Source organism: Lissotriton vulgaris, chromosome 4_1 (genome assembly GCF_964263255.1).
Source record: "Lissotriton vulgaris chromosome 4_1, aLisVul1.2, whole genome shotgun sequence".
Classification (NCBI taxonomy): domain Eukaryota; kingdom Metazoa; phylum Chordata; class Amphibia; order Caudata; family Salamandridae; genus Lissotriton; species Lissotriton vulgaris.
This window is the reverse complement of record NC_141691.1, coordinates 1,087,896,095-1,087,906,011: the sequence shown is the minus strand read 5'-3', so window position 1 is coordinate 1,087,906,011 and position 9,917 is coordinate 1,087,896,095.

The window sequence follows — 9,917 nt, the reverse complement described above, 5'->3', positions numbered from 1 at the left end:
TCTCGGTGCTGTGTTTGGCTCGGAAGCCGGACTGTGAAGGGTTGAGGGATTTGTTGGATTTGAGGAAGGCGGCTAGCTGATTGTTGACGGCTTTCTCAATGACTTTGGAAGGGAAAGGGAGGAGCGAAATGGGGCGATAGTTCTTAAGTTCAGTGGGGTCTGCTGTGGGTTTCTTCAGGAGGGCGCTGAGTTCGGCATGTTTCCAGCTTTCCGGGAAGGAAGCGGAGTTGAGGGAGCAGTTGATGACGTCTCGGAGATGGGGTGCGATAATGGAGTCTGCTTTGTTGAAAATGTGGTGGGGACATGGGTCGGTTGGCGATCCTGAGTGGATGGAGTTCATCAGGCGAATGGTGTCTTCAGTGGTGATTGGGTTCCAGGCGCAAAGGTTGTTGGAGGGGGGTTTTAGTTCAGGGGTGAGTGAGGTGGACTGGTCTCCAAAGCTGTTATGTATGTCAGCGATTTTGTTGTGGAAGAACGAGGCAAGAGTCGCAGAGGTCTTGGGAGGGAGTGATGTCGTTGGCGCCAGCGGTGGGGTTGGTAAACTCTTTAACGATGTTGAATAGTTCCTTGCTGTTGTGGGAGTTGTTATCGAGTCGATCCATGAATGCTGATTTCTTGGTGAATCGGATCAGTTGGTGGTGATTGCGGGTGGCGTTCTTGAAGGAGGCCAGGTTGTCAGTGGTTGGGTTTTTTCGCCAGGCTTTCTCGAGGGTGCGGCAGATCTTCTTGGATTTCTTAAGGTCCTCATCAAACCTGGGGGCTTTTTTGCTACCTTGCTTGATTTGATGGTTTTTCAAGGGTGCTAATTCGTCAGATGATAGAATCGGAGCTCACTCAGACTCCATAACTAGATAATGTCCGACCGCTCCCTGTGCGAGTTAGGTGCAATGCAGCTATTGCGCTATTGTTGGGAAAGCGCCAGGTGTCCTTGCATTGGGGCAGTACATCAGTCCCAACAGCGAAGGGATGGATTCGGGATTTGGTATGCTTTGAAACCGTGAGTGATACCTACGCCAATTTGCAGCGACCCGCATCCAGACCTAAAAACATACGGCAACCACTGCGAAACTACTTATTGCTCATTCCGCCTGAAGGGGGGTACTAGACCATGTTTGAGGAACATCCCGTCCTGAGACTAAAGCCTTTAATCATGCAATCAAGCTTCAGGCTGTCACTACTGATTATGCAAGTGGAGTCACTGTTATAAATGTCTCTCCGACTAGGTTCATGGGCCCGATACCTGTTCATCGTCTTACTGCATCGTAAGCTCTCTTCTCCATTACTATTTATTTTTCTGCTCTCATTCTCTTCTCACTGGTGCCATTTATTTCTTTTCTATGTTCATTACTGTGGTTTACTTTCCAGGAGTGTAGAAGCTAGTCGGAATTCTTGTTAACCCTAGATCCCTCCAATGCATTTATACTTGCTTACGTTATTATTCTGTATTGTTTGTTCTCATCTAAAAAGTCAATCAACACAGTTTTAAAAATGAATAAGTGAAGACTAGGGAAGTGCAGTATCCTGGAACGGGTGTTGGGTGGTTGGTGTATAAAACTAGGGTGTGGCCGTAGGCAACTCAGTCCAGTGCCCATTTGTCCGATGTTATGTTGCTCCACTGATGGATGTGGCTGGATATTTTCGCACCAACAGGACCTAAAGGGGTCATAGTTGGAACCAGATTAAGATCAATATTTGCGATCCGTGTCTTGGTCTTGAGAAGGTGTTCTCCTTTGGGATTCCTGTTCGGAGAAACCAGCTGTTGCTGACTGTTGATAAGTGGCTGTTGGTACCCCAGCTTGCAGTAGGACGGGCAAGCCTGGTACTGTTGGGTGTGTTGGCATTCACCCGTATAGTTTAAAAGCCTCGACCTTGCACACCTTGAAAGGGCAATTTATAATACTGAAGGGAGATTTGGCGGTGTCAGTTTTCATGGCCAGCAAAGCCTCATCAATGTGTTTCTCAAATATCGATTCTCCACTGTACGCCATGTCCAGGAGTTTGGTCTGAAACTCTGGCCTGAATGTTGTTGCTTTCAGCCATCCCTGGTGTCATAGAACAGCTGTGCCGGCTAGCTGCCAAAAGCCAGTTGTAGCTATATTCATCACACAGTCTATGACTTCCGATGCTGCTCACTCCCCTTCTTGTAAAGTTTTCCTTACATCTTGTTGTTTGTCTTCCAGGATGAGAAATAACATAAATGCCGTATCGGACATCATCTGCCGATCATAGCGGCCCAGAATTGCCAAGGCAATGGCAGCCCGCATTGCGATTGCAGACATTGAGGAGAAGCATTTACCAATAGCATCTAATCTACGCCCTTCTTTGTCGGGGGCGCGGAAATTCTCGTTGAGAGATTCCTGGACCTTCTCTGTGCAGATTGGGATATGATAGAGTACGTCTTGGGATGCCCAGTGAGGCATGCTGGGGACTCTTCAGGGGACCAGTATGTTTTGCCAATTAGAGGTAGGACAGCAGTCATTGAAGCTGGTGTTTTAATAACCTTTAGCCCCTCCTACCAAATATAGTCAATTATAGGTGTGAAGCAGACCGATTTCCGTGTTTGCTCCTTAAAATCGTATAGGAAGCAGTCCGACTGCTTTAACACCATGGATAAGTGGAACCTCTCTCCAATAGATTGTGAAATTCTCTCATATCCTACGGTGGCGAGACAGTTGGCTAATGTGGAGGTGAAGATGGCGGAGGGATTATGTAGTCATCCCACTGATTAGTCGGCAATGGAAGGTCATTAATTTTGCCCTCCTCACCCTCTTCATCCGAAGAGGATGGATCTTCCCTTGGAGGAAAATGCGCTAGTGGGCGAGGAGTTATCCTTGGGGTGGGTGGAGGTGGCCTAGTTGGAAGTCAGAGAGTCAGCTGGTTGCTTTGGTGGAGTTGCAGGATGTTGGTCCTGTGGTTGAGGAAATCTCTTTCTTTAGTCTGACAGCATGGCCTGTAGGTCCGGCTTAAAGGATTGCAGTAGGTGCGCAGTACCAGCTGGGGGTTTTCAGTAGAACCTATAAGACTCAAATTGTCTTTGAGGATCAGGGCAGTAATGTTGATAATATTAGTCCTCATTATCAAATCATCATAGTCCTCATCTTGTACCTTTACATGGAGCTCAGACGGGCTGTAAGCTGTGCCAAAAGGACCCACCTCGCCAGAGTCCTGAAGATCCAATAGGTGGCTAGGGGGCAACGGAGACACCTTGCTTGGTGAGGTGATTACTGGGTGTAAACATGTCTTGTGTATCTTAATTTGTACTCGACGTTGTTGACTTCTGATGGCTGGTGTTGACTTTCGGGACTAATGTCGACGGTTCCATCGTCGATGGATCCATTGTCGGCGGGACTGACATCGGTGGTAATGTCTTTATCGACGGGATCGCCAATGCCTTATCTAAAGGTGCAGTAGATGGTGGCTCAGTCTGCAGATTCCTTGTCGGCTGTGATGATGACGAGGCCATCATGAATGGTTGAAGTACCGTTGATAGTATGGGAGCATTGATGAGAGCTGTAGTCAACGTTATAGATGCCGACTGTCTCGAAGACGAGATAGAAGTGCTGGTTATCGTCATCTGTGCTTGCGACGTTGATGGTGATGGGGTCGTCAATGGGGACTTCTGAGAAGATTTATGTTAAACTGTATGAGAAGAGGAGGTATGAAGGTGTACTTTCTCCTTATGAGAAGGAGTAGATGGTACAGATAAGGCTGTCTCTGAGGCATCTTTAGAGTGTTTCTCTTTTTTTATGAGAATCCTTAGCCCTGGAGGTTTTTAGAAGCTTTCTGGGCCCCTCGGATACGTCCTCATGGGACCGGGCTGTTTTGTGAGACCCATGAGAGGCCTCACTGTCTTCATCAGAAGCCTTGTGAGACTTTGTTTTTTGAAGCCACAAGAGTAACCTCCCTTGTCTATCCCTCAAGGTTTTAGAGGAAAAAGTTCAACAAATTTTAAACTGATTTACCTCATGTTGGGAACGGAGGCAGCAAATAAAGTCCTTAGGTGGGTTTTCCACATGAACACTTTTCTTCCCACAGGTCTTTTCCTTCAGACATGGTAGCAGAAATACCAAGCTGTAATAGTTTTAAGAAAACTGAGCAGAGGTCAGGGAGACTACCTTTACACACGACATGCAGTGACATCTCAGGTACTCAGCCTCTCTTGGGACTGTTTTAAAGGGTGCTAGCACATGATCGGTTATAGTTTAAGTTTGGTCTTAAAATAAAATAAAAAATAAGGACACAGATAGTCTATTACATTTATGGCCAAGGGCTATTATAGCCTATAACAGTGTTATCATACGGCTTATTTAAAGTACAGTGGGACTGCCACTTCAACAATGGGAAATTATTCAAGCAAGTGAATCTACGAAAGATACCCCAATACTGGATAAGAGTACATTTCTCTCTGCTTGCAAATGTAATAGATGGCTGTCATATCTGCTAGGATATACATTTTTCCTCTGTTTGAAATGCCTTTAGCACTAGAAACAACATTTTGAATTCCAAAACATTGATGTGAAGTGGTTGTTTATATGACAGAGATATGCCCATACATCCCTGAAGTGAGACGTATGTTGTCAGAATTATGCGAGTTGAGAGATCTGTCACCTTAATGTAAGATTTCCCAATTCATATGCTCAATCTGACATTGGACACTCCTACAACAGTTACATTTGTAGGTGTGCATTGAGAACCTGTTGCATATATGAAAACATTATGCCCACCAACTTCACCACATTCTCGTTGTGATGTCTGGAAAATTGGAATTCAAATCTGAAATGCCTGTACTCTCTCTTTTGTGGGGTAGGCTTGGGGTGAGTGTTGCTCCCAAATAGATGTGAATCTGCAGAGACTGCCGGGATAATTTGACATTTATGGTGAACGCTAGCCTATGAAGCAGGATTACCATGATTTGCGTGTGGGACAGGCAATGCTGGTCTGATTTGTTCTTTATCCGCCTGTCATCCACACAGAAGGAGTAGTTTCTTACCTGTAACTCCAGTTCTGTAGTGGGGGAATCTCTGTTATAGTCATAATCTAGTGAATAGTACCGCTCATATGCGGGGACCCCGGAGCAATTAAAAAATAATCTCTTAACACCTTGGCTGCTAGCAATATTTTCCTTCTGCGTTGCATTCCCAGATTCCCCATTGTTCATGACGAGCTCAGCTCGTCATCAGCACAGCTCAACTGTGCCTCATGACGAGCTCAGCTCGTCATGAGCATCGAAGGGGTTAAACGGTCTTCTGTGCAGTCCTGCATAGACACTTAAGAGAGAATTAAAGCCAAATAATGCAGCCTATACATGCAAGGCTACACTGTCCAGTACTTCAACTAGAAATGCAAAAGATAAAAAGATATTCCACCAATATCATATTCAGCACAGTCTGCCAAGTTTCACCCACAGAGAAAACTTCCCCCTTCACCAAATCCTTGGAATGATAGAGACGAAGGTATGGACAGACAAGCCCATCATAGGCTGTTATTATGTGGCTTAAAAATCGATACCGTGCCTTTAAGGAACCTCTCCAGATCCCAGAATGCACAGAAACTCCCTCCACTTTCAGTTCTTTCTGGAGGTGTATAAAGCTAGACCTGCAGCATTCCATAATCCATCCTTTTCTACACCGGGGAGGAGGGCGGGCACTTATGACTATAACAGAGATACCCCTACTACAGAACCGGAGTTACAGGTAAGAAACTACTCCTTCTGTAGTAGGGGATCTCTGTGTATAGTCATAATCTAGTGAATAGAATGGCAAGCCCATCCCCACAACCAAACCGGCGGTGGAGGAAAAAGACAACACCACTACTGTGCAAACAGATTTCGTAACGAAGCCTGCCCAACCTGAGCATCTGCTCTGGCATCAGAGTCCAGACAGTAGTGCTTCGCAAAGGTATGGACCGACTTCCACGTGGCAGCCCTGCAGATTTCTGCAATGGGAACATTACGGAGCAAAGCTGTTGTCGCCGCGTCGCCCCTGGTGGAATGAGCCTTAGGCTTACCCCCTAAGGTCTTATTAGCCTTTTGATAACATAACTGGATACAGGACACAATCCACCTAGAGATGGACTGTTTAGAGGTAGCAAGACCAGTCCTGACCGACCCATAGTTGATAAACAATTGGTCTGACCTACGAATATCCTTGGTTGTATCCAGATAGAATTTCAACACTGTTCTGACATCCAGGGAATGAAGAGATCTTTCCGCTGGAGTGGAAGGATTCTGAAAAAAAGTAAGTAAAGTTATAGTCTGGTTAACATGAAAACCAGAAATCACCTTAGGAAAGAACTTAGGGTGAGTACGCATCACAACCTTAGCAACATGAAATACAGTATAAGGTTCCTGGCAACACAATGCCTGAATTTCACTCACCCTGCGGGCCGATGTAATGGCCACGAGGAACGCCGCCTTCCAGGACAGGTGCTGCAGCGAAGCCTTATGGATAGGTTCAAAAGGCTCCTTCATCAACCTGGACAGCACCACATTCAGCTCCCACGAAGGCGAAGGAAGCCGAACAGGAGGAAACACTTTCTTCAAGCCTTCCAAAAAAACCTTTATCACAGGAATCTGGAAGAACGATGTCTGTGAAGGGCATTTCCTGTAGGCAGTCAGCGCAGCAAGATGAACCTTAATAGAATGGAAATTAAGGCCAGATTGCGCCAAATGCAAAAGATATGGAAGGATGACATTTTCCTTGCATGTAGTCGGATCATAGTTCTTGGACGTGCACCAGATGCAGAATCTCTTCGACTTGTAACCATAGGAAGTCCTAGTGGAAGGCCGCTTAGACTCCTTCAGTATGTCCATACAACCTTCAGGAAGATTCAAATGGCCATATTGCACTCAGGAGCCATGCCGCCAAACTCAAAGACGAGGTTGGGGTGCACCACCTGCCCCCCGAACTTAGTGAGAAGGTCCGGCCGGCACGGCAGCCGTATGTGAGGAAGGAGAGACCGGTGAAGCAGGTTCGTGAGCCACCACTGTCTGGGCCATTCTGGAGCAATGAGGATCATCCGCGCCCTGGATTGGGACACCTTGATGAGTACCGCCGGAATCAGGGGAATGGGCGGAAAAGCGTACAGAAAGCTGTTCGACCAGTTGATCCATAACGCATTCCCCAGAGTCCCCTGCTGGTAATACCCTGATGCGAAGTCTCAGCATTTGCTGTTGTCGGCGGTGGTGAACAGATCAACATCTGGAGTGCCCCACCGGGCGAAGACGTCTTCGAGCACTTCGTGGTTTATGGCCCACTCATGGTTTTCCTGGATCAGTCTGCTGAGTGCGTCCGCCTGAGCATTCTGCACACCTGGCAGATGAGTAGCCATTATCGTCAGCCCTCTGGCTTGTAGCCAGTGCCAGATCGCCTGCGCTTCCTGTGACAGTGTGCGCGATCTCGAACCCCCCTGGTTGTTGAGGTAATACATCGTGGTCGTATTGTCTGTCTGTACAAGCAGAGAGTTGGTCTGGAAGAACGGATAAAAGGCCTTCAGCGCCAAGTGAACAACTCTGAGTTCCAGGAAATTGATGTGGTACATGGACTCCGTCGGGGACCACGTTCCTTGAATCTGCAACTGTCCGGAATGCGCTCCTCAGCCGTGGAGAGAAGCATCCGTCACGATAATCTGAGTGGGAATGTCCTTGTGGAACGGAACCCCCTTGAGGAGGTTCTCTGCCGAACACCACCATCTCAGGGACTGATGAGCGTGCAGAGACAGTCGTATCCTGTCGTCCCAGTTCCTTCACCTCTGGTCCCACTGATCCTCCAGACATTCCTGCAGCGGCCGCATGTGTAGGCTGCATGTGGAGTGAGGAAGATACAAGAGGCCATCGACCCAGTAGAGAAGACACCGTCCTCACTGTTGTAGATGGAACAGCTATGAGAGCCTGAGCCTTCCGAAGGAGCGATAAGCGTCTCTCCTCCGAAGAAGACGCGCTTGTTGACAGCGTACTGATGGAGGCTCCCAAGTACTGTGGGAACTGGACCGGAGTAGGGACCGACTTGGACATGTTTATGTGCAATCCCAGCTGGTTCAACAGAACGGCCGTCCTGTTGTAGTGCAACTGCGCTTCCTGGAAGGTGGAGGCTTTGATCAACCAATTCCAGGTAAGGGTAAACAAACACCTTGTTCTTTCTAAGGTGTGCCGCCACCACTGCCATGCACTTTGATAAAGTCCTGGGCGCAGACTTCAGTCCAATCAGGATTACGGTGTATTGGTAATGATTGGCGCCGACTTGGAAGCGCAGGAACTTCCGGTGTTTCCGTGCAATGGGCACATGGAAGTACGCATCCTGCAGATCTATCGCGCAAAGCCAGTCTCCCCTTTGCAGCTGAGGGTAAATCTGGTGCAAAGACAGCATGCAAAACTTTTCTCTGATAATTCATTTGTTTGCTTGTCGCATATCCAGAATGGGCCTGAACTTGTTCTTGTCTTTCTTGCGCACCAGAAAGAAGCGCGAGTAAAGACCCTTTCCCCTTTGAGACAGAGGGACATCTTCTATCACCCTTTTTCTTAACAGGGTATCTGCCTCCGCCTGGAGCTCGCGCAGTTGGAACTGCGAGCAAACCGGTGGAATCGCTGGAGGCGGGCTGAGAAAACGAAGACTGTATCCATTGCAAACAATATTCAGTACCCACTTGTCCTGAGTACTTTTTCTCCACATTGCCAAGTAATTTTGTATGCTTCCCCCCACCTGAGCAGGTAACGGAAGAGGGGGAAGTAGCACCTCAGGGCTTAGACCCGGCTGGGCCCTTGATCGCGGAGGAGGACTGCTGACCACCTCTGCCTATCTGGCGCTTTTGGAACGGCCGCCGCTGGCACTGCTGCTGCTGCTGTTGCTGTCCAGCCTGCCGACCTTGCCCTCTGCCCTGCGCACCGTAACACCTCTGGAACGATCAGAAGGTCTTCCTCTGTTCCTTCAGCTTCTCCAACCCGACAGCCGTCAGGGTTTCAGCCTCCGCCTTCATGCGGGCCATCTCCTCATCCGCATGTTTGCTGAACAGGGTCGCTCCTGAAAATGGTAGGTTGGCGACCCTCTGCTGGGCCTCTGGTTTCAGTGACGTCAGAGGCAGCTAGGCGTGGCGTCGGAGGTTGATCCCATGGCAGTACCCGTGGGCTGCCAAGAGCGAGGAATCCGCGGCCGAGCTTATCACCTAGTTAGACCATCATCCCTTCATTAATGATGGAAATCCTCTCTTTTGTCCTTGGGAAGGTGTTCCAGGAACTGCTGCAAGGACTCCCATAAGGCCTGATCGTAACGGCCCAACAGTGCCAAGGTACTCGCAGCCTTCATAGACTTGGAGGCCGTACAGCAGACTTTCCTGCCGGCCGAGTCCATCAAGCGGCTCTCCTTGTCAGGAGGTACCATCGATGACGGGGCGGTGGAGTGCTGTTTTCTCTCCGCCGTCACTATCACCGAGTCCGGTACAGGGTCCGAGCGAAGGAACGCCGGGTCTGAGTCCGGGTCCCTGTTTTTCTTTTGCAGCCTGGAAGGGGCCGATTTTGTAGAGGCAGGGGTGAGGAAGAGCTCCTTGGCAGGTTCTTCCAGCCCTGGTACCAAAGGCAACAAGGGGCGAGACAGCTGTTTCTTATGCAGGGTCTCGAAGATGACTGAAGTCGATGGCGTGGTCACCGTGAGTGTAATGCCCAGTTTCGCCGCCCCACGTAACAACACCTCTTGGAAGGAGACAATGTCGTCTACTGGAGACACCCTCGTCCGAGGGGAGTCCGACAATGTAGGCGAATAGTCCCGGCACTGGACGAGTCCGTGTGGCGGGACCTAGACCAGTCCCTCCTGTGGCGCCGTCGGGACCGTGTGGAAGAACGAAGGTCACTTCTGGATCTATCCCTCTGCCTGGAGCGAGATCTCGACCTCCTCGGCCTGTCCACTGGCCGTAAAGGAGGGAGCCTAGGA